This window comes from Notamacropus eugenii, chromosome 4 (genome assembly GCF_028372415.1).
Source record: "Notamacropus eugenii isolate mMacEug1 chromosome 4, mMacEug1.pri_v2, whole genome shotgun sequence".
In the NCBI taxonomy this organism is placed as follows: Eukaryota; Metazoa; Chordata; class Mammalia; order Diprotodontia; family Macropodidae; genus Notamacropus; species Notamacropus eugenii.
Window position 1 is genome coordinate 434,939,920 of NC_092875.1, and position 20,681 is coordinate 434,960,600.

Genomic DNA, 20,681 nt, shown 5'->3' on the forward strand with positions numbered 1-20,681 from the left:
CTATTCATTTGCTTGTTTCTTGTGTGTTTGTTTGTTTTTAAGGAGTATTGTATTCTATCTAATTATCTGATTAATGGAGGATTCTTTCAAGCCCCTCTACTTTTTCTTCTACATGAGAAATCACCCTACCCTGTGAGCAGATTTAACACCCAGAAAGTTTTCCCTTGTGCCAAATATTAACTTAGAAAAAAATTTAACAAAAGTAACCAGAGTATTTCTTTTTGCAAAGCCACTAAGAAAGGACATATTAATTTAATCAGTGAACTAACGATTATTCAGTGCCTACTTCTCTATTAACTGCCTACACTGTGACTGATTTGGGGAGGGAGCTACAAAGTCAAAGAATGAAACAATCCTTACCTTCAAAGATATGTTGTATTGGGGGTGATAAGTACATAAATACATATGTACAAAACGCACACAAATAAATACAGTGCTAGAGGAGGCATCAAGTAGAAGGAAGAACAGGAAAATATATAGAAGATGGAGCTTGAGATAAATTTTGAAAGAAACTAGGGTCTCAGAGGTCAAGGTGAGGACAAAGAACATTTCAAGCATGGGGTGGGAGGCAGCTGGTGCCAAAGCATGGAAGCAGCAGAGGAATATCATGTGTGAGAATCAGTTTGACTAGTTTGGCCAGATCACAGAATGTGGGAGGGAGAATCACATGTAATAAAATTGGAATTGCAGGTTTGGGCTAAACTGTTAAAAAAAAGGAAAAAACATATTTACATAATAATTTCATATTTGAAAGGAATACCAAGTTGTGCACAGTAGATTTGACGTTTCATGTGCAATCATTTTCTTATTATACTATTTTATGGAAATCTTTGTTTTATTCCACAAATGAAAAATAAAATTCAAAAAGTCAAATGGAAGAGCTTATATTTGATCCTATATAAAATTGGGAACCCTTGGAGTTGGCGGAGTAGGAGAATAACGTGATCAAACCATGTTTAACAAGCAGAAGACATTTAATTAAACAGCCAAGTAAGACAAGTGACAAAGCAAATTTTCTCCCATCCACTCCTGGGGAACACTTGTGGGAGGGGGACCGTATGCAAATAAAATGGATAAATGAGGAACATGCATGGAAGACAATTTAGACAATGCATGTGATCAAGGGAATGGAAAACTCATTTTAAAAACACATGTGACCAAGGAATATGAATGTAGGGCACCCACTTAGGTGATACATGTGGCCAGGGGACATGTGCAAATTGGGTTTCTATTCCAGATCCATGTGAGACCTGGACCCTCAAACAGAGAACCCAAATGTAGAGGTGTATTAATCAAGAAACAATTGTGTTTGAGGCAACTTGCATTTCTGAATGATATAAATCGACGGATGACATCAGCACTTTCCTCTCTGCTTTACCTCACGTCATCTCTATTTGGCATCTTGCCTCCACTCTCCATCACCTCATCTCAACTGCATTTAGTCTCTTTCTTTTCTGGTTTTCTTCACTTGCCTGATGGTTGCTGAGTTGTTCTGTGTTAGAATCTGCACCTCTTCGACACCATCTGCTTCCTGGTATAATCTTCAGGGTTGTAGCAGCTAGTAAACCTAGCCCTAGTAAAGGATAGTTAACACTTTTGAGCGACATAGGTAAGAGTTATAAGCCAATCACACTATACTTGTGACAATTTTTTTTGCAGATGCCTTAAAATTCTATTACCTCAGTCAATTATCTGAGTTGGGATTAACAATTACATTAACTTTTTAACTCTACGACTTTCAGTCTATATCCCAAGAGATTATTTTGGGAACTCTAAACACACACACACACACACACACACACACACACACACACATACACACACACATACACACATAATGTCAAAGGAGCTACGTGGGACCTGAGAGAAAAAAAAACAAAACCTCTCTTTGACTCCCATAAATCTCCTTGCTTGGCATGAAAAACAAACAAACAACTTAGCATTAAGAACAAAAGAGCTAGATAAAGCAGATGGTCAAGGCCTTAGTCATTATTGTACATTTTGGCCTTTATTGTGCATTCTTGTCAGCAACTTAAATGTTGCTTGTTTAGCATTCTGGCCAACACAAATATGCAGGTCTCTCCTATACCAAGATAGTGATTCCTTGGTGTGGCAGAAGACAAACATCTCATACTCTGTGCACGATACTTCCACATTTTGCCTTTTCTTGTTGCCATGGTCCTTGAAACTGTTAAATGACTCAACACCAGAAACTGATATGATTCTATCAGTGGAAATGACATTAAAAAAGAGACATCACCATCTGCTTTGCTGCTGCACCCTAAGGACCACGGGAGTTTTCCACCTGATTTACAGCTGAAATTTTCCATATGTGTTATCTCTCCCATTAGAAAATGAAGCCCCTGACAGCAGGGATTGTCTTATTTTTCTGTTTGTATCTTCAGCATTTGGCACAGTGCTTTTTACATGGTAAGCACTTAATGCAGACTTCATTCATTCATTCATTCATTCATTCATTCATTCTCTATGCTTTCTGAAAGCAAGCTTCATCATTCTGTCATGGTTGTCAGGCTCTTGTGACCAGCTCCTCCTGCGACTTTTTTTCCCCTTGTGAGCATCTTCCCAACTGAATTATGGGAGAGTGCCCCACCCGTGGCTCTCAATTTATTCTAAGGTGGTGTCAATTTGTATTGTACTCAAAACCTAGAACAGGACAATGCTCATTCTACTGTGCTTTACCAGGGTTTGAATATGAGAAAGTTTTGCAGCCCTGTTCAGTGTCTCACTATTCTATTGTCTGAAAGCCATCCTAAATTCAGAAAGGATGAAAAGTAATTAGTTAGTCATCATATAATGCCTTGTTGTTTTGTCACAGCAACTCCATGGTGTAGAGGAGCTGTGATCAGGCAGTGAAGAAAGTATCAATATTCAAGAGATCACAGATAATAATTATAATAGCTAGCATTTTTATAACACTTTAAGTTTTTCAGTGTGCTTATCATAGGTTAGCTCATTTGACCCTTCCAGGAACTGCAAATTAGGTGCTATTATTATCCTCATTTTACAGAGTTAGAAATTGAATCTCACAGAGATGAAGGGACTTTCTCAGACTCATAGTTGGAAAGTGTCTGAGGAAGGATTTGAATTCAATACTTGCTAATTCCCTATCTGGCACTCAGTCCACCAACAATGTTACCTTAGTGTAGATCTTTTGAAGTACCAGAAGAATTAACTATGTATTTAAATAAGAGCTGAAATGTCAGAATGTGTCAGAAGACTGAGCTGAATGTAGTGCATTTTTTTTAATCTGATAAGGCAAAAAAAATAGAGATAGGATGAAATTTTTTGTTTCAAAGTGAAATTATAATATTTTTGTGTCAACTGATACTCCTGATCCTTCCAGTGTTACAGATAACTAAGATGATTATCTTCGATATTTCAGCTTCTTTTAGGATGATTACATGAATATAACTGGACATACTGAAACCTCCTAAAATGTGATTCTCAGGGAGAGCTGTTCCTTGGTGGTTCTTCATCTGAAAGGATAATTCTAGGTCAAGCTCTATTCTAAGTCTGCATCAGACTGACCAAAACTAGATTATTCTGATTCACCAGCACAAATGTACATGGTTTGTAAGCAGCAGACATTTAAAAACATTAATTTTTTGCTCCTTTCATAACCTTTTAGCACACTTTCTCAGTCAATCAACGTGCATTTGCTACATAGCAAAGGCTGATTATAGTGATCGAACTAGGAAACAAAGAAATAATTGATGAAAAAAAAGTTACTATCCTTAAAGAACTCACACTATAGCCAGTGAGGGAAAACACGAAAAAGGGGGTAGCAAGGCAATATAAGATTGCAAAGGACTAAATGAGTGCTATATCCAGTGAGTGTAAAGTGAATTTAAGAGGGAAAGAAGGGCTCAGAGAAGGTATAATAAGGGAGTGGAATTGGCATTGGTTGGGCCATAAAGTCTCAACCCTCCTTCCCTCTTGAGTTGCCTTCTCTCAGTTCTGAGTCTTTGTTCCTGCCTATTGAAACAATTCCTTTCCATTAGGATTCAGCTGAAGTATTGTCCCCTCCAGTAAGCTTTTCCTGGTTCCCTCCCCCAATTCCTCCTACCACAACAGAAATAGAACTCTGCCTTCTCAAATTATCTCAGAGGACTTTACCTAAACTTCTCATTGGTATCTGCCATATTTTGCGTTTTTCATCATTTTTATACAAGATTCATCACAAACACATTCAAATACAGCTACAAACTCCTTAAAGACAGGATGCTTTTTGTAATTTCAAGGTTGTTTGTTCAGTGTCCAGCAAAGTATGATGCAACTGATAGGCAAGTGCTAAATGTATGTTCATCAAGTTGAAGAATGAAATCAATGGGTGAGGAGATTTAGAACAAGTGAGTAGAGCCTCTTCCTGACAGGGGGATATTGGCAAGGGGCACGTACAAGAAGAGGCAGCCATGTTTATGCTCCAGGGACAGGTAAAGCTGCGTAGACAGAGCAAAGAATGTAAAGAGTGGAAAAGTGGAAGATGAGTAGGAGGACAGAGACTGTGACTAAATTGTGACTAAAATGCCAGGATAAGGAGATTCAACTTTATTCCTTGTGTAAAGGGGAGTCAATTCACTTATTAGAGTAGGTGAATAGTATGTAATGTTACATAAGGAATATTCATTAGAACCGCTGTGCATTTTGAATTACCCTGACTGGAGTTTCCAGTTAGATTTACCTGACACATATTCACATATTCTACAACCTGTAGATATTTGTTATAGTTTTCAAGGGTCATGTTCTTTTCTCATTGCAAAAGAACATAATCAAAGAAAATGAAAGCAAAGGGAAGAAAGAAAAGTTCTTTTAGATCTGTCTACTCCCCCCTCAACTGTTTAGCTTACAACTTACCAACATGGGTTGGTAAGAAGTACAAAGAAATAGCAGAGATAAAAATTATGAATATAATAAAAGTTAAATTCAATATAAACATCTGACAGCATCTAAATAACCCTATGCAAAATACATACTAAACTATGTAGAAATATCTTAACCTTTATAAAGACAGGTGTAATAGGATGTGTGTGAGTCCTATTGGAGACCACTGAAATATACGAATGACCCATGTGTGTTTAAAAAAAAAATCATTCTCAAACTTGGAACATCTGCCCTTGGAACATCTGCCCTTGGACCTCTTCTGATCCTGAAGGACTAATTGACTAAATGTTTACTCTTGAACTTCTTTGAACAAGAACTTCTGCTTTTCAGTTTGTCATGTCGATTTGTCTGAGCACTGAACTGGGAAACGAAGTAGTTATTTCAAAAGTACAGATGGAGCCCCTTGTTTATATTCTAATTCTTTACACCAAATGGAACTGCAGGAGGTTCAAAATTTGTAAAGGTCTTCCAAAAAACCAAACACATTATTCATTTCAAGAAATCTGACAATTTTCTTTGAACTGCAGGGAAAAAAACACCTCTTTTTAGCCCATTTGAGTTAACTGAGGTTAATTTGAAGATACTAATATTCTTCAAGAAAAACAGTGAAAAGAGACCCAGTATTTGAATTCCAGAAGAAGGTTTATTTGCCAATATGTATTTCAATTGGCCTGGAATGAACCAAGAAATTACTGCTGCATTTCCCACAGGAGAACGAAAGCTTGAAGATGGGGTTATGTACTGGTTTGTCTTTGTATTCTCACCATCTAGTAGAGTACCTTGCACATAGTAGGTGCTTAATGAGTATTTGTTGGAATGGATTTGGACTAGATTGTTTGGACTGGATTGAATTCAGGAGCTGAAAGGAAATCCAGGTCAAGTTCATTTTCCTTTCACTGGGTACCAGATAAATACGTTTTACAAAATAGCTGTGTTATAATTCCCTTCTATGGAAAACAAAATACAGACATTCGTTTTTCTCATCTCTCATTAGTTCTCATGCTCTTGTAATTACTTTAGTAACAAACCCTTAGCTTTGTGCTTTAGAAACAGATTTTTGGAAGGGTGGGAAGAGGCAAATTTAATGGGGAGAAATAGACTTATTTTAATTTATTTCAGTAAATTGTGCTGGCTCGAGGGATTATGTCCTAAATGAGCTAGTATGTTGACAATCCTCTGTTGACAGGGTGTTCCCATTATAGGTGATTTTCAAAGCATGTTTGCTGGGAGGGCACTGTGAATGTGTGTTCTTCCAGCTTATTTTTAAATTTTGAATGCTAAAATTGCTACCTATAAAGGGAGATGAACAGAGAACACTGAAAGCTGAAAGTCTGGCCAATTGCAGGCCTTTCAGACTTTTTTCAGCAGAGAAATACAAATTGCTGCTTGAAATAAAATTAGTTTCTATCTTTGGACTCCCTTGTTGCAATGTTAGTATTCAATCTGATTTGGGGGGGGGGGCGATGTTCGAGGGGGTGCGAGGAGACTAAAAACCTGAGCTTCCTAAATCACCTTTACATTGAACACAGATCAACACAATAAAAGAGGAGTGCTATGCTCCAGGGAGCAGGTTCATAAAGAAAAAAAGAAATGATTTGCAAAGTGGCTTGTATAATTAGGCTGCACTGGCCACCTAAAGTGCATTTCTGATGTTATCAGACATATTGTGGAGTATACAGAATCTGACCCATTGGATTTTTTAAAATGTATCCACTTTAACAAAAAAAAAATTCAAAAAAAATTTGGAATTTCATGAGGATTACCCAGAACCCTCCAAAATAGTCAAATCTGGATTTAAATGTCAGTAATTTAAGGTTAGCTTTATGAATACAATGTCTATCTTCTGCAGCTGGGCCATATTATTTCAGTGACTTTTTTTATGCTGAAGTTAGCTATAAGTTCTATGCTTGATTTATGAACCAAAACACTCTATTTACTGTACAATGCTATAGTGCTGACATACGGGGTCACTCAGTAATGCATTTGGAGTGTGGAGTGGGGTGAGGGTTAAATGAGCAACCTGCAATAATTTTTTAATGTAAAATGTTGCTTTTAAAAAAGAAAGTCAGATACTAAGTGACTGAATGAAAATGGTGACAAACAGTAACGCACTCATAAAATTTATTTGTGAATGTGGAGATTATGCCTGACTAGGCAATCTGAGGTTGACCTGTACAAAGTGTACCAGTTTTAAATTATAGGACAGTGATTCAAAGCAATGCTCAAAGTAGGGCACTGTCTTTCTGTTTAAGGCTTTCTTGGGGTCAGCTTGGTTCTTCAACATAAGGGTTATATCTTTTCCAGAAAATTTTGGGACAAGAATCTTCTGTCCAGTATCTACTGTATGTAGTTATTAAAGATAAGTTTGATTTTTTTCATAGATGTCAGTTTTCTTAGGTAAAATTGGGCAGACTAGGACTGGACAATTATGCTAGTGACAAGTTAAACTTAATTTCAACAGTATGTTTATTTAAGGACAAAAGTGAATCCAAATTATCTTGTAGGTCCTTGGGGAAGAGAAGGAAAGACAGACAGAGAGAGACAGAGACAGAAAGACAGAGATAGAGAGAGAAACAGAGAGACAAAGAGACAGAGGCACAGACACAGAGATAGAGGGAGACAGACAAAAAAACAGAGAGAGAGTAAAAATGAAAAAGAATAAGAAATGAGGGAGAGAAAGTGAGACTGAGGGACAGAGACTAAGATAAAGGGAGAGACAAAGACAGACAAATTGAGTTTATCTTCTAGCTATCCACAGGGGCATAAAGGAACAAAGCTCATTTTCTCTTTAAAGGACTGGGAATTTTCAAAAGTTAGACCATATAGGCTTGCAAAGGAGATAGACAAAAGATCTCTAGTGCTGTCGTTAATCTGCAATTTCTGTTCCATCGCTCTTATAAATTGGTAATTATAGGCAGCAAAGATTAGTATTACCATACCAGGAAGCATATCTAGATATTACGAAGAAGCGATTCTTCAACTTTTGCTTTTTAAATATAGGGGACCTGAGTTATAAGGCCAAAAACAAAATTTAGCAAACAAGTTTCTAACAGGTGTGGAGTGTGCCAAAGAAAGGTGCTGACTTGTAGAAACTACTGCAGAAGAAGAGAAAGGGAAATTGTCCGCAGACTTTGGTGACAATTGGAAAGTTATTGGTTAGAGGAAGGAGAAAGTGAATGAGAAAAACATGTCTGTGGAGAGAAATTGTTCTTAGGGGTTGAATAGACCTGTCAGGTCCACTTAAGATTAGGCTACTGCTGCTACTTGCAGCTGTCAAAGCTGGATACAACTTTATGGCTAAAACAATGCCAGCTTAAAAAATAAAATTGATTACTTTGGAGAAAACACTCATACGATTTCTTCCAGGCTCTTTCTCCTCTGACATTTCAGGAGACTTTTCGAGGCTTGCCACATGACTCACAATTATGCTGATTGGAAACCTGGAACAGCTGTGTAAAATAGTAAAGCTACCTTAAACATGTGCAGTCTATGAAAAAAAAAGCAATCATAAGGTAATGCCCCAAAGCCACTGAATACTGGCAACTTATCTTACAAGGAGATTGTTCCTTGATACCATGGGTGTGATTCAAATGCTTCAGTGAAACTTAATTTCCTGCTAGCCACAGAAAGAATGGCAGAGGCCTTCTAATTTGATTAGCTCAAGGTGATAGCTAATACTTCTCCTGCCAAGCTGCTGACTGATAAGACTTTGGCTCTTAATAGCAGCAGTCAAGGGATGACTCTTGATTTTCCTTAGTACAGGAGTTTCCCTATCAAATGGATGGTATATGTTGAGTGAGAGAGAGGAGGAAAGGAGAGAGAAAGGAAAAAAGAGAAATAAAATCTCTTGAAACTTCCCTTGAAAAAAATGAGAAGTTTGGACATTTTTACCTAAGCTAGATGGCATGGCCTTGGCAAGATCCCTGCTGAATATATTTCAAGTGGATGAGACCACTTTTAGGAAGGCAAAGTCTCTCCTGTCTCAAGTACCATTCTCTAATAGAACTTAGTTTGAAGAAGTAGAGGGAGCATGATGATATGTTGATAGCTTTAGAAATTTTTACCAGTGGCCACCTAAGTATTGGCTTGATGTGTGAAGGAGTTGATTGGTATTATGGACTTAATTCGTACCACACCATACACTAGGATGATTTAAAGGTGAAGAGTTAGAATTAATCAAGGAAGTGGTGATAAATGTTTAACAACAGGCTCGCAAGAATGTCCACAGACATTTTCTTTTAAGTTTAATCTGCATTATTAACATTTTTGTCATTTCCTTAAGTCTAGGCAATTAACAAAACAATAAATTAGACTCTGATTTGCAGTGTTTCCCAATTTCTGAGGTATAAATTCTCACCCAAAGTGGCTTCAGTGCACTGCTGGTCAGGTAAGTATTACTGAATGCAGGATAATGTCCAAAGGACTGTGGGAAAGGCAAGAAATAAGATATTCTTGCTCTCAAAGAGTTAACAATCTAATAAGGAAATGGGATAGAGGGAGAAGACTTGGGAGGAAAGCATTGGGGAAACAAACAAACAGTAACTCATATGAAACAGTGAAAACAAGTAGGAAATATATTACTGAGAGGAGGATAATGGTGCTTTAATGGACAGACTGCTAGACATGGATTCAGGAAGTTGTTGTTCAGTCATTTCAATCATGTCGGACTCTTCATGACCCCATTTAGGGTTTTCTTGGCAAAAATACTAGAGTTCTTTGTCATTTCCTTCAGCAATATTTTACAGATTAGGAACCGATGAGAACAAGGTTAAATGATTTGCCTAGTCACACAGCTAGGAAGTGTCTGAGACCAGATTTGTTCTCAGGAAGAGGAATCTTCCTTACTTCAGGTCCAGAACTCTACCTCCTGGGCTACCTAGCTGCCCCTGGATTCAGGAAACACTAGGTTCAAATGTGACCATTAATTGAAGACGCATGACCCTGAACAAATGATAACCTGTCTGAGCCTGCAACAACACTTAAAACTTATCTAGAAAGTTATAGATAGATTTTGATTCATGGATCCAAAGCAATAATAATAATTTATTTCTATAGAACTTTAAGGCTGACCATGCTGTCTATGTAGAGAATTTCATTTGATTCTTTAGTGTCTGTGAGATAAGTGCATTATTATTTCTATTTTACAGATGAGGAAACTGAGTCCATGAATATTTAGTGACATACCTAGGGTTCCATAGGTGGTGACCAAGCTCAGATTTGAAATCAAATCATCCTGACTTAAAAAGTTCAGCTTTCTATCTACTACAGTAGTACTAATTAGGAAGATTTCCCACAGAAGGCATATTTTGGCATGGGTTACATTTCCCCTCTGGCTTTGGTTTACCCACTTCAAAAACAGGGTTTGGGTGAGCTCACTTTTCTTAAGAAATCTAATCAACATAATGTATTCAAATTCTTAAATGCAGAGTTCACTGTTCCAAAGAGGAAAGAATGACTCATAGCTATTAACCTTTGTTGACGCATAGTTTTTCTGTGTCTCCAATCACAGCTAGAGAAATCAAAAGGGGAAAAAAAATCGAATAGGTCATCTTCCCCCCGCCCCTTCTTTTTTTCAACACAGAATTCTTTACTCAAACCTATTTTCCAACAGTTGGTCAAGCTAGTCTTCCATGACTCAAATGATTTTCCTTGGATGCTATTTTCAACAAAGAGTAACAATTGACTCTAGTTGTATATAAGAAAGGCTGTTTTCATACCTGGAGAGAGTTTGAGTTGCTTGGTGTAGGCTGGCTATTGTTTGATTTTTCAATTTTAGCTTTTCATTGTACTAGTTGATCCCTTTTCATTTCCTGTCCTTCTAAAAACCAAGAAAGAGGAATGGTCCAGAGCTTACCAACCATCTACTTTGCTAAAGTTTTATACATTCCATGATGTCCTCTCTAATTTATATTCCAAAATGTTTTCCTTGCACTCTTCAAAATGCCCTCCCCTTTATTTGCCCTTTTCCATTTGGAGTTGTTTCTGAACTCATTAGCAATAGTGATGATTAGTCTTAGAATCATAACACCTTTTGATGGGACCTGTGAGATTATATAAAAATTTTCCATTTTACCCCATTCCCACCTCATGTTAGAGCTGGAGATGAAACTCAGAGAAGAGATGAAGTTCACTGAGTTAGTTATTGACTCAGCAACCTCAGGTCAGCTAACTCCCAACTCAGGATTCTTCTCTTTGGATCCTACCACACAAAAAAAGGACAACTAAGATGGCCCCTTTTAAGACTTATAAAATGATGTATTTCTGTTGGGAGGACTTCTTTGATTAAAGACTGTGCAGCAATCTGATTTCTGGATAAGCCTAATTACTTAGATCAAGAGTTGCAAGATTCTATTCTGTGACCAGCCTGTGAAAATCACATGTATGCTCTACCAGAGGCTTAGTTCCAAAGTAGCCCATGGCAGCTTTTATTTGTCTCCTTTTACATGGTTTATCTAGGACATCCCCTTTGCTTAAGGTGATATAGAAATATACAGGGAGACAGTATAGTTGGCAGCAAGGTGATACAGTGGACAGAGCACTGGACCTTGAGTGAGGAAGACCTGAGTCTAAATATGACCCAAGAGAGTAGCTGTGCGACCCAGTGTAAAGGTAATTCAAATGGGAAAATCTTTATTCATTAATAGGCCCATGTGTCCTGCTTGGATCGCATGGAAGCCTAAATCACTTGTGCTGGGAGGAGCTTGCTGAACAGGTGCATCAGGAAGGGTAGAAGAGAGCTGGGAGGAAGTTGGTCAGGCTAGTCAGAGCTGGGAAGAATACAGGCAGGCAGGCACAGTTTAGGCTCATAAGTATGTGTTTGGGGAGGGGGAATTAGGAGGGGCGAATGCTTGGAAATGCCTTTGTCCCTTGTAGTGTTAATGTGTATCGACTTTGTGGCTCCTATGATGGATTTGGCTTTCTAGTGTTTGAATAAATGTTTTGGTTTTGCCTTCCTTGTGGAGAGTCTTGTATGTCATGATTCAGAATTGCTCCAGGATATTCATGGATGCTGTAGGCACTGTGAATTTCGAATAGTCCATTGGCACTATACCCAGACAGGTTACTTAATCCCTACCTGCCTCAGTTCCCTCATCTGTAAAATGAGGATAATGGTACCTACCTTCCACTGTTATTGTGCAAATAAAATGAGATGATGATTTTAAAATGCTTTGCAAACCTCAAAGCACTGTTAAATGGTAGCTACCTTCTTTTCATTATATTCTGTAGTGTTCACTTGGATAGGGCAGCTATGGCAAGGTGTGCTACATTGCCAACCCAGTCATTTTACTCAGTGGAAATGGTCTTTCTAAGTAATTGTTGTTCTTTTGAGGTTTTTCTTTTTTTTCTCTCTCTCTTTTTAAATTTTGTTTTCAATTTGTGGAACAAAAAGCAAGTATTTCCATACTACAATACAATAATAAAAAGATGATTGCACATGAAACTACAAATCTATCATGTACAACTTGCTATTTCTTCCAAATATACAACAAAGGAGTCACATAAATTTATTTTTTCTTCCCCTCAACCTAGAAATGGCTACCATTTGACACAAATTGTTGTGTATATATGGATACGTATATATATGTATATACATATACATATATGTGTGTGTACAGACACACATGTATATATATATATATGAAATTATTCTATACATACTTCTATTTATCAGTTCTTTCTCAGATAGCATCTCTCTTCATATGTCTTTTATTTTTTCATTTAAGTATTTGTGAATCAAAATGATTCAATTACTCAGAGCCATTCTTAAAACAGTATTGCTGTTACTCTATACAGTAGTGTTCTCTTGAGTCTTCATCATTTCATGCAAGTCTTTCTATGCATTTCTAAGATCATTGTGCTCATAATTTCTTATAGCACAGTAGTATCCCATCAAAATCATAACCACAACTCATCCAGCCATTTCCCAATGGATGTCCAATTCTTCGCTACCACAAAGAGGGCTGCTATAAACATCCTGTTCACATTAAAAGTTATAATTACTCATTGTGAATTTTCTTCCATCTCATTTTTACTTCACTATTTTCTTTCTCAGTCTCTATTTTTACTCTACCCCTGTTACTTTATCTCCTCCCTTTATCTTCCCACTCCCCACTTCATCTATCCCTCAGAGAGTCCCCCATTACCTCCTACCCCCATCTCAATCCACACAACCCTCTGAGTCTCCCCAACGTCTCCCCTACCCCTCCACGTCCTAATCCACATACTTCTCTAAAAGTCTCCCAGTTTTCTCACTTTTCTACATGTTCAGAAGACTTCTACACCCTTCTAAACATACGTATCGCTTCCTCTGTATTAGTTCTTCCTTTCATGCCCCACTTATATGATATAACTGCTTTTTAGTCCAAAAGATGGAGTGAAATCTTTGAAAATAAGAACAAACTATGGAGAGAAAATCTCTTCCCAAAGAGGATTCTTCACGAATACTCCCAAAGGTATGTAGCCCAAAGTAGTTGTTGTTACATGACATATTGATTATACGTCTATGTGTCCTAAAAGTCATCTGGTCCAGTATATGCCTGTCCACCAACTGGAGGCTACATGTGCTGAAAAATCAACTTACTTGACTTTGACCCCTCTCTCCATCATTCACTACTTTGCGATCTTGTCACTTGACCTGACTGAGTCTCAGGTCTTCATCTTAAAGTCAGGATAAGATGGGATTTGAAAGCCTCAAAAGCATTTTGTAGCTAGAAATCTCTGATTCTGTAACCGAGAGGCTTCCCTCATTGGAGAGTTAGAAATCATGCCCTCTTTACCTAGTTGAAAATTGGGAAGAGTGAAGGAAATTGTGGTGGAGAAGAAGACTTACCTTTCAAGATGTGGAAGATGAACTGGAAGCTCTCCACAAAGGATTTCCTTTCAATGGAATTACATAATTAGAAATGCATGACATGGTATAGTGGGAATCAGGAGAAACTTGGGTTCAAATCCTATGTAACAAAGAGCAATCATCTCTCAAAGCCTCAGTTTCCTCATCTGTAAAATAGAGATAATAACCCCTCCTGGTTAATGTAAGGATCAAATTAAATAATACGACATATTTTGTAAACATTAAACTAGCATGTAGATATGATAGGGAATATCACAGCATGTTTATTTCCAATGTCTTTAGTCTCTAAGGGACCAATCTCTTAACCTTATCTGACTTCCTTATTTCCCTGAATTCATTCCCAGTTTTAGAGGCAAGTTTTCAGCAGCCACTATGACTAACTGATCTCCAAGAGAATTGGTTACTTAAGGTACATTAGATATGGAGTTATCTGCATAGAAACACCATAGTTTGTGGCCTATTTTTAATTCCAGATAAGCTTTATGCTACCACTGTGTGTTTGTAGTTACCTTCCCCATCAGTTGTTATCTACTTAAGAGAGTATAAATTAACCCTAACCCTAAATGCCTCCAATTTAAAAAGCCATAAGTAACGTATCTGCAACAACAACAAAAAAAACCAAACAGAAAATATAATTCCTACTCGTATGTAATTTTTTTATCATCTTCTTTTTTGAATTATACACAATACTGTCTGTTTTCTCAAAAGAACAAGAGATAACTCTACATGTGAGGCAAAATCTGATTGAGTTGGCATCCCACTGCAGCTGCTTTCAGGAACTTAGAAGAGGCAGACTAACCAGGAAAAACTGAATGCTATAGATTTATTCAGCCTACTTGACTCACACAAGGTGAAAAGGCATAAGAACTGATTGGAGACACCTAAGGAAATGGGAATCACAAGGTAGAAAGACACAAGAAAGGCAGGACAAAGGATATAAACAGATTATAGTTGCCTGAGAGTAGGGGAGGGCAAGAATAGGAACTGATGTTAGAGAAAAAAACAGGATAGATTCAATACTCAAATGGTGGAGGGGAGGTAGGTGATATGATCTTGAGGTTATGGTCAAGCCTAACCTGTCACATTGCTTCTAGTTCAATACAGATATCCCTAGATTGCAGGTGTTTTATAGAGAGGAAGAGGGTCTCTAGCAGATGTTGTATTACTGGCTTCCTACCTCTAGTACATAGGTAAGAAGCTGTCAAGAAAGCTAGAAATTTCTAGAATGAAAATTCAAGATGTGGAGGAATTCAGTGTAGGGGCAGGGCGAGGATGTCAGACAGATGGAAGGTACCTGTCTAGAGACAACCTGTCACAAGAAAGCTTGGGGCCAGAAAAACCAGAGGTTTTTTTTTTCATCGTTTTTAGTACTACCAAAATTGTTTATGTTCCAACCATATTTCGGAGTCACAGAGGGAAGGCTGAGGCTGCTTCCTCATGTTTAACTGACAAGCTATGTCTCAGAAGAATACAGCCCTGTTCTAGAGCTCTTGAGATTATAAATACACCAGAAATCTTGGGAAAGGCAAGATCTCTAGTACTAACTAGTAACCACAAAAAGTTAGAAATCTTTGCTAAGTCTGTATATAGATTATCTTGCCAGGTGGTAACTGGCATGTAGGCACAGTCTGAACAGAGGTTGCTCTTAAGACAGTTTCTAAACAAAGTGAAATTGTTGATTTCTAGCTTAGTGTACATAAATTCATACATACAAAGTTAAATCTCAAGTTTCTCTGTGTGTACATTCAGGACCCATTTGAATTCTAGACCAGGTTATAAGAAATTGAAATAGGCCTAGAATTCATAAACTCTCAACCTTTCCTGCCTTTGATCTGACCTGTGTGTGATCATGAAAAAAATCACTTAACATTCTGGGCCTTACCTCACTTGTATAATGAATGGATTGGACTAGACGGTGTCTAACATTTTTTCCATCTCTCATTCTATGCTCTAATAATCTCTAGATCATACTCAAATTACTAATGTTCATATGTCTTTGATCAGATGAAAAGTAAAAGATTTCCAGTTTTCTGCAGTAGGACAAAGGGTCCAAACTGTAATAGTTATATACTTTCCCCTATAGAAAAAGTACCAGTGAGAAGGAAGATGGTCACAGGGTTATCAACCTGTTGTACTCAATGCAAGACTTTGGAGACACGTCTCTCAATCATATTAGTCAGGTAACTGACATTTAACTTCAGATTCAATCATAAGACAGATAACTCACATGCCTTGAAAAAACTGGTGAAGATGGAAGCAATATTATCACTAAAATTATGGCCTGCACTCTAAGTGGACACCTTATTCTTTCAGAGACCAGGATTTGAAGTATGAAATATGAAGGAATAAATCATTCAAAATGGGAGAAAAATGACATCATTGAGCATAGTCAAATCATGAGAAAGTGTAAACAGTAATTTAGTTTTATAAAAAAACAAGGACTTAGTGTTCCCCTTCCCACTATATTCTCCTCTCTCCCCCTTTAATGATGTCCCACCTTAGAACACTGAAATATTCTTGAAGATTAAATATTTTACAGTTGCATTACCTGGCTCATCACTAAAACTTCCATCTGGTATCTGAAGTCAGAAGGAGCCTGAGACTATCTAATCCTAGATCACAAGACAAAGAGCAAGAAGAGACTTTAATGAGTCCAAAGTCCAACAACTATGTTTTATAAGCATAACAAGGCTATACCAGTCACAATATTCAGATGTTGGCCACCCCTCAGCTTGTTACTTGATTGATTTCCATATTTAATCTCATCACTCCAAATACTAGGATAATCTAAGGGTGTATTTGGAAATTTTCTTGTTAACTACTGAAATTTAACATCTCTCTCAATCTTCTAAACAATCAGATCCCAACCTGGTTGATTAAAAATTATTTATTTAATAACTCAGAAAAACTTCTCTCCCCAATAATAGATTATATTTCTCTTATTATCTTAAGATCAAATAAATATTAAAGTTCTAAATAGATAATTTATTAATAACATCAATAATTATTAACAATTTATTGAAAGATCATAGCCAGTGTCACCTCAAACCTCCACTGTAGTAGAAGATGACTTTTCTTTACTTCGAGAAACATCATTTCACTCAAGACATCAAACAATTCCCATCTCAAGAATTCCCTTCATCATCTTTGCAAGAAGAAGATTGAAACAGTTGATGCAAGAAGTAAAGGCTCTTTCTTCTTCTGGAAAAAGCTTCTTTCTGGACATGACAGAAAAACAGTCTCTCTAGCTTTTCTCAAACCATCATTACTCTTAATAGTCTCTATTGCAATTTACAAATTATAAAATTATTTTTATGTTTCTTCATTAAGCATTCATTAAGAGAGTTTTAACAAAATGGATTCATCTCTTGACCTTTTTTTCTCTGCTTTTCACAAACTCCTCATAGTTCCTCATACATAAAAACTGAAAACGCTGACTCCATGGAGAGAAGAACTACATGGAATTATGGTCAAAATTATAACTCTGATGTCTATGCTTTTAAAGGGACAGAAACAGATTTTATAGCATTTCTAGGACAGGCCTTTGAAACCAATAGTTCACAGATAAGTAAACTAAGGCAAGAAAGGTAAAATTGCTTGATTAACATCCTAAGATTAGTAAATGGCTGAGCTGTGATTTGACCTCTATCTTCCCATTTCAAATTCAGTGTTCTTTCTCCTAAACCATTTTGTCTTATCTCACTTATACTAATTAATAGCCTTCTTATGTGGTAGTTAAAATTTCCAAAAAACAAATTCATAGAAGGGAACTTTTTTTTAATCAATCACGTATATATAATATATATTTCACCACAGAAAAATCACATATAAATCCTTATCATGTACGTATGTTTAATAAGAGCATGTTCTGTGGTAACTTCTAAATTCATTATTAGCAAAGGTTGTATTTAAGATTCCTGTGTCTACTGCTTAATAACACCCAAATTAGTCTCGATGGAATTAGCTGTAATTAAGGACATTGTGAAATATGGTGGGGGCAAACAGAATTACACTGTATTACTTTATTAATAATATTCTTTAACTACACTGTAAATTGCTATTAGGTCTGCATATTACTGCCTGGATATGGAAATAGTCTTTTGCTATGCTAATCTAACACAATTTTCTTTTAAATGTAAACAAATTATACTCTATTAATATGCTGTTCTACTTGCATAGTTAATTATTGTAACAGTAAGGAATAAAATTGTTCTGCTTTCTCTGTTTCTGATGGAAAAAGAGCTACATAAATAGTTTAATAGGAAACTAATTATGCAAAAAATTTAGATGCCTAAAATGTGTTTGTAATTACATTAAAATGGTCTTCTGTTCAAATATTGGAAAGCCTGCTAATTGGAGGCTAGCTGAAAATTTAAATATTGTGAATCAATGATTTTAATACAGTACATGTTTGGTCGTGTTTCTGTTCATATTTGTCTTGAAAATCAAGAGAACATTTAACAGCGTTTAATAAGAGGAGTTCTGAATTTCATACCAATGAAGTTTGTCAGTGGCACACATGAATTTTAAACATGCATTCTACAGCATTATCTTTAATTTAGTCAAAGGGTACGGGCAACCTTTTGGCATTGCCACACAGATAGCAACAGAAATGCAATAGAATTTAGGGTAATGGGAGAGAGAATATGATGGAGGCCAAATCAAAATGTCCTGGAAAATGCCCCATGACAAGCAAACAACAGTTGATATGGTTGCAAATTGCTAAATTGTCTTAGATAAATGAACACGTGTTACTGGTCACCTGCCTGTTCCCCAAGGATTTTCCAATGTGCCACCTTCTCCAGCTGTAATTAAATAGTGTTAAGGATGGAGTGTCTTGCTCTAAATGATTTTTCGTGCTATCCAATCTTTTATTAGAAGGTGGAATGGATTCAGAATCTTAATCTGGAAAAAAATACTATCACAAAACATATCCACTTTTTGGAGAGACTCAGTAACAATCCACTTGTCTCAAATTTAAAACTTTTTTTAAAGGACAGTTTATTCCTTATATATTTAGCAGCAACACAAATGAGAGTTCTGTGTATGAGCCTAGGATTAATTGCAATGACATTAGCAATCCAGAAGGGATTTTTTTCATTAAAAGCCTTCCTACTAACTGCACCTTTCCCTCTGGTTGAATGTCTTCTTCTCTTCTCCCCTCTATATTCTTTCCTCTCTTCAAAAGCTAGATCAAGTCTTACTTCCTTCTTGAAGGTTCTTAAGTCACCCAAGCCCATGGTAACATTCCTTCTCCCTCTTAGCTCCTGAAGAATTTAATGTCAGAACCATTTGCTTGGCACTCAGCATTTGATGCCACCATGTTTTGCTATTTATCTTTTTATGTACTCTTTCCTCAGTTAGATTGTAAACTCCTGAAGGATAGGGTTCATCATTATGTCACTCCCAGAAGCTAGCGAGTGACCTAGAAAGAGTAGGTTCTCCTGAAATAATCATTTTGTTAGGGAGGAGAGTACAGATTGCAAAGGATGTCCTGAAGTTCTGCTGAGGAACCCATGCATATCCTACCTCTAAAGCAAGCCCCAACCAAAATGAATGGTTTTGTTGTCTACTTCATAAGTCCCCCAATAAATTTGATTAGGTACCCCATCAGCAAAGTTATTGGTAAGTGTACCCCCAATATTTGTCAGTTTAGTCACCTATAAATTTTCTTTATGTAGTATTAATTATATACATTACAAAACTTACACAAAAATAGAAATTAAAAGGATGAAATATGAGTGAAATAATATTTGGTAATAGGATCAATGGAGAGTCACTGGAATTTATTGAGTAGAAGAGAAACATGTTGAGGTCTGTACTTCAGGAAAATCACTTAGACAGCTATGTGGAGGATGGATTGAAAAGGTGGGACATTGGAAGCAAGGAGCAGGGAGATCAATTAGGAAACTATCTCAATAGTCTGGGTGAGAGGAGATGAGGGCCTAAATTACAATGTTGTCTATGCAAAGGGAGGGGGAAGTGGGAAGGAAGGGGAGGGAAAAGAAAGGAAGGGAAAGGGAAAGGAAAAAGGATAGAAAGTTATTATGAAAGTAGAAACAACAAGATTTTATGACTCATCAGCTATGTGGGAGGGAGAGTTGGAAGTGCAATAAGCAATTCTGGAAGAACATTGGGACGGTGGTGGAATGGAAGAATACTGTGTAACTGTGATTGAAGAAAATGATATAAACACACTGAAGAGAAGCCAGAGACTGGCTTTCACATGATAAATGGGTTGAGACCCATTTTATAACCCTCTAATTGCTTTATCACACACTGCTTAGGCTCACATAACAACTTCATGGTCCCCAGTTTGGAGTTCTACATGGTCTACTGGCTGTATAGTAGAAAACAATTGATTGTTTCAACAAGAAATTGTTTCTCAAAATGTTTCAAAATGGACTTGTTCAAAGAAAACTTGTTTAATTTAACATTCTTTTAAATTAAATTCATCCCACATTTATTAAGTACGGCACCATTCTGGAGACTGGGAATTAAAAGACAAAAATAAGACAATTCATTCTCACAAAGAGCCTAAACTATCCTGTGAGAATTCGGTATGTGTACACAATATATTTACATATGCAAGGCAAATTGTGAGAGAAAGACAACTAGCTGGTGGAGTTAGAGAAGACTTCATGGAAGAGGCCACATGTGAGCTGAACTATAAACTAAGTCAACTGAAAAAATGTATTAAGCACCTACTATGTGCAAGGCACCATGACAGATTCTGGGCAAACATATTAAATATATCCATGCATTTAGTCACTGCTGTTTTATAACCACGTGTACAATAAGTTAGTAGTGGCAGAATAAGAAAGCACAAGTCTGGAAACTCTCAGTCCCTTCCTTCTCTCTGTTACACAGATTAATCACTTTCTTGCTTTATTAGTCATAGAAGAAAGTCAAGTATCTGGACTTCAAG

At 36.8% G+C, this 20,681-nt stretch overlaps 1 long non-coding RNA gene across 1 annotated transcript; it reads right to left on the reverse strand.

The window, feature by feature from the left end:
- Positions 1-991: 991 nt before the first annotated feature.
- Positions 992-16,367, reverse strand: LOC140498628 (uncharacterized). The gene is made up of 3 exons (XR_011965151.1): positions 16,302-16,367; positions 13,733-13,899; positions 992-1,573 (listed from the first exon to the last, which is right to left on the reverse strand). It is a non-coding gene; the product is annotated as an uncharacterized lncRNA (long non-coding RNA).
- Positions 16,368-20,681: the final 4,314 nt, after the last annotated feature.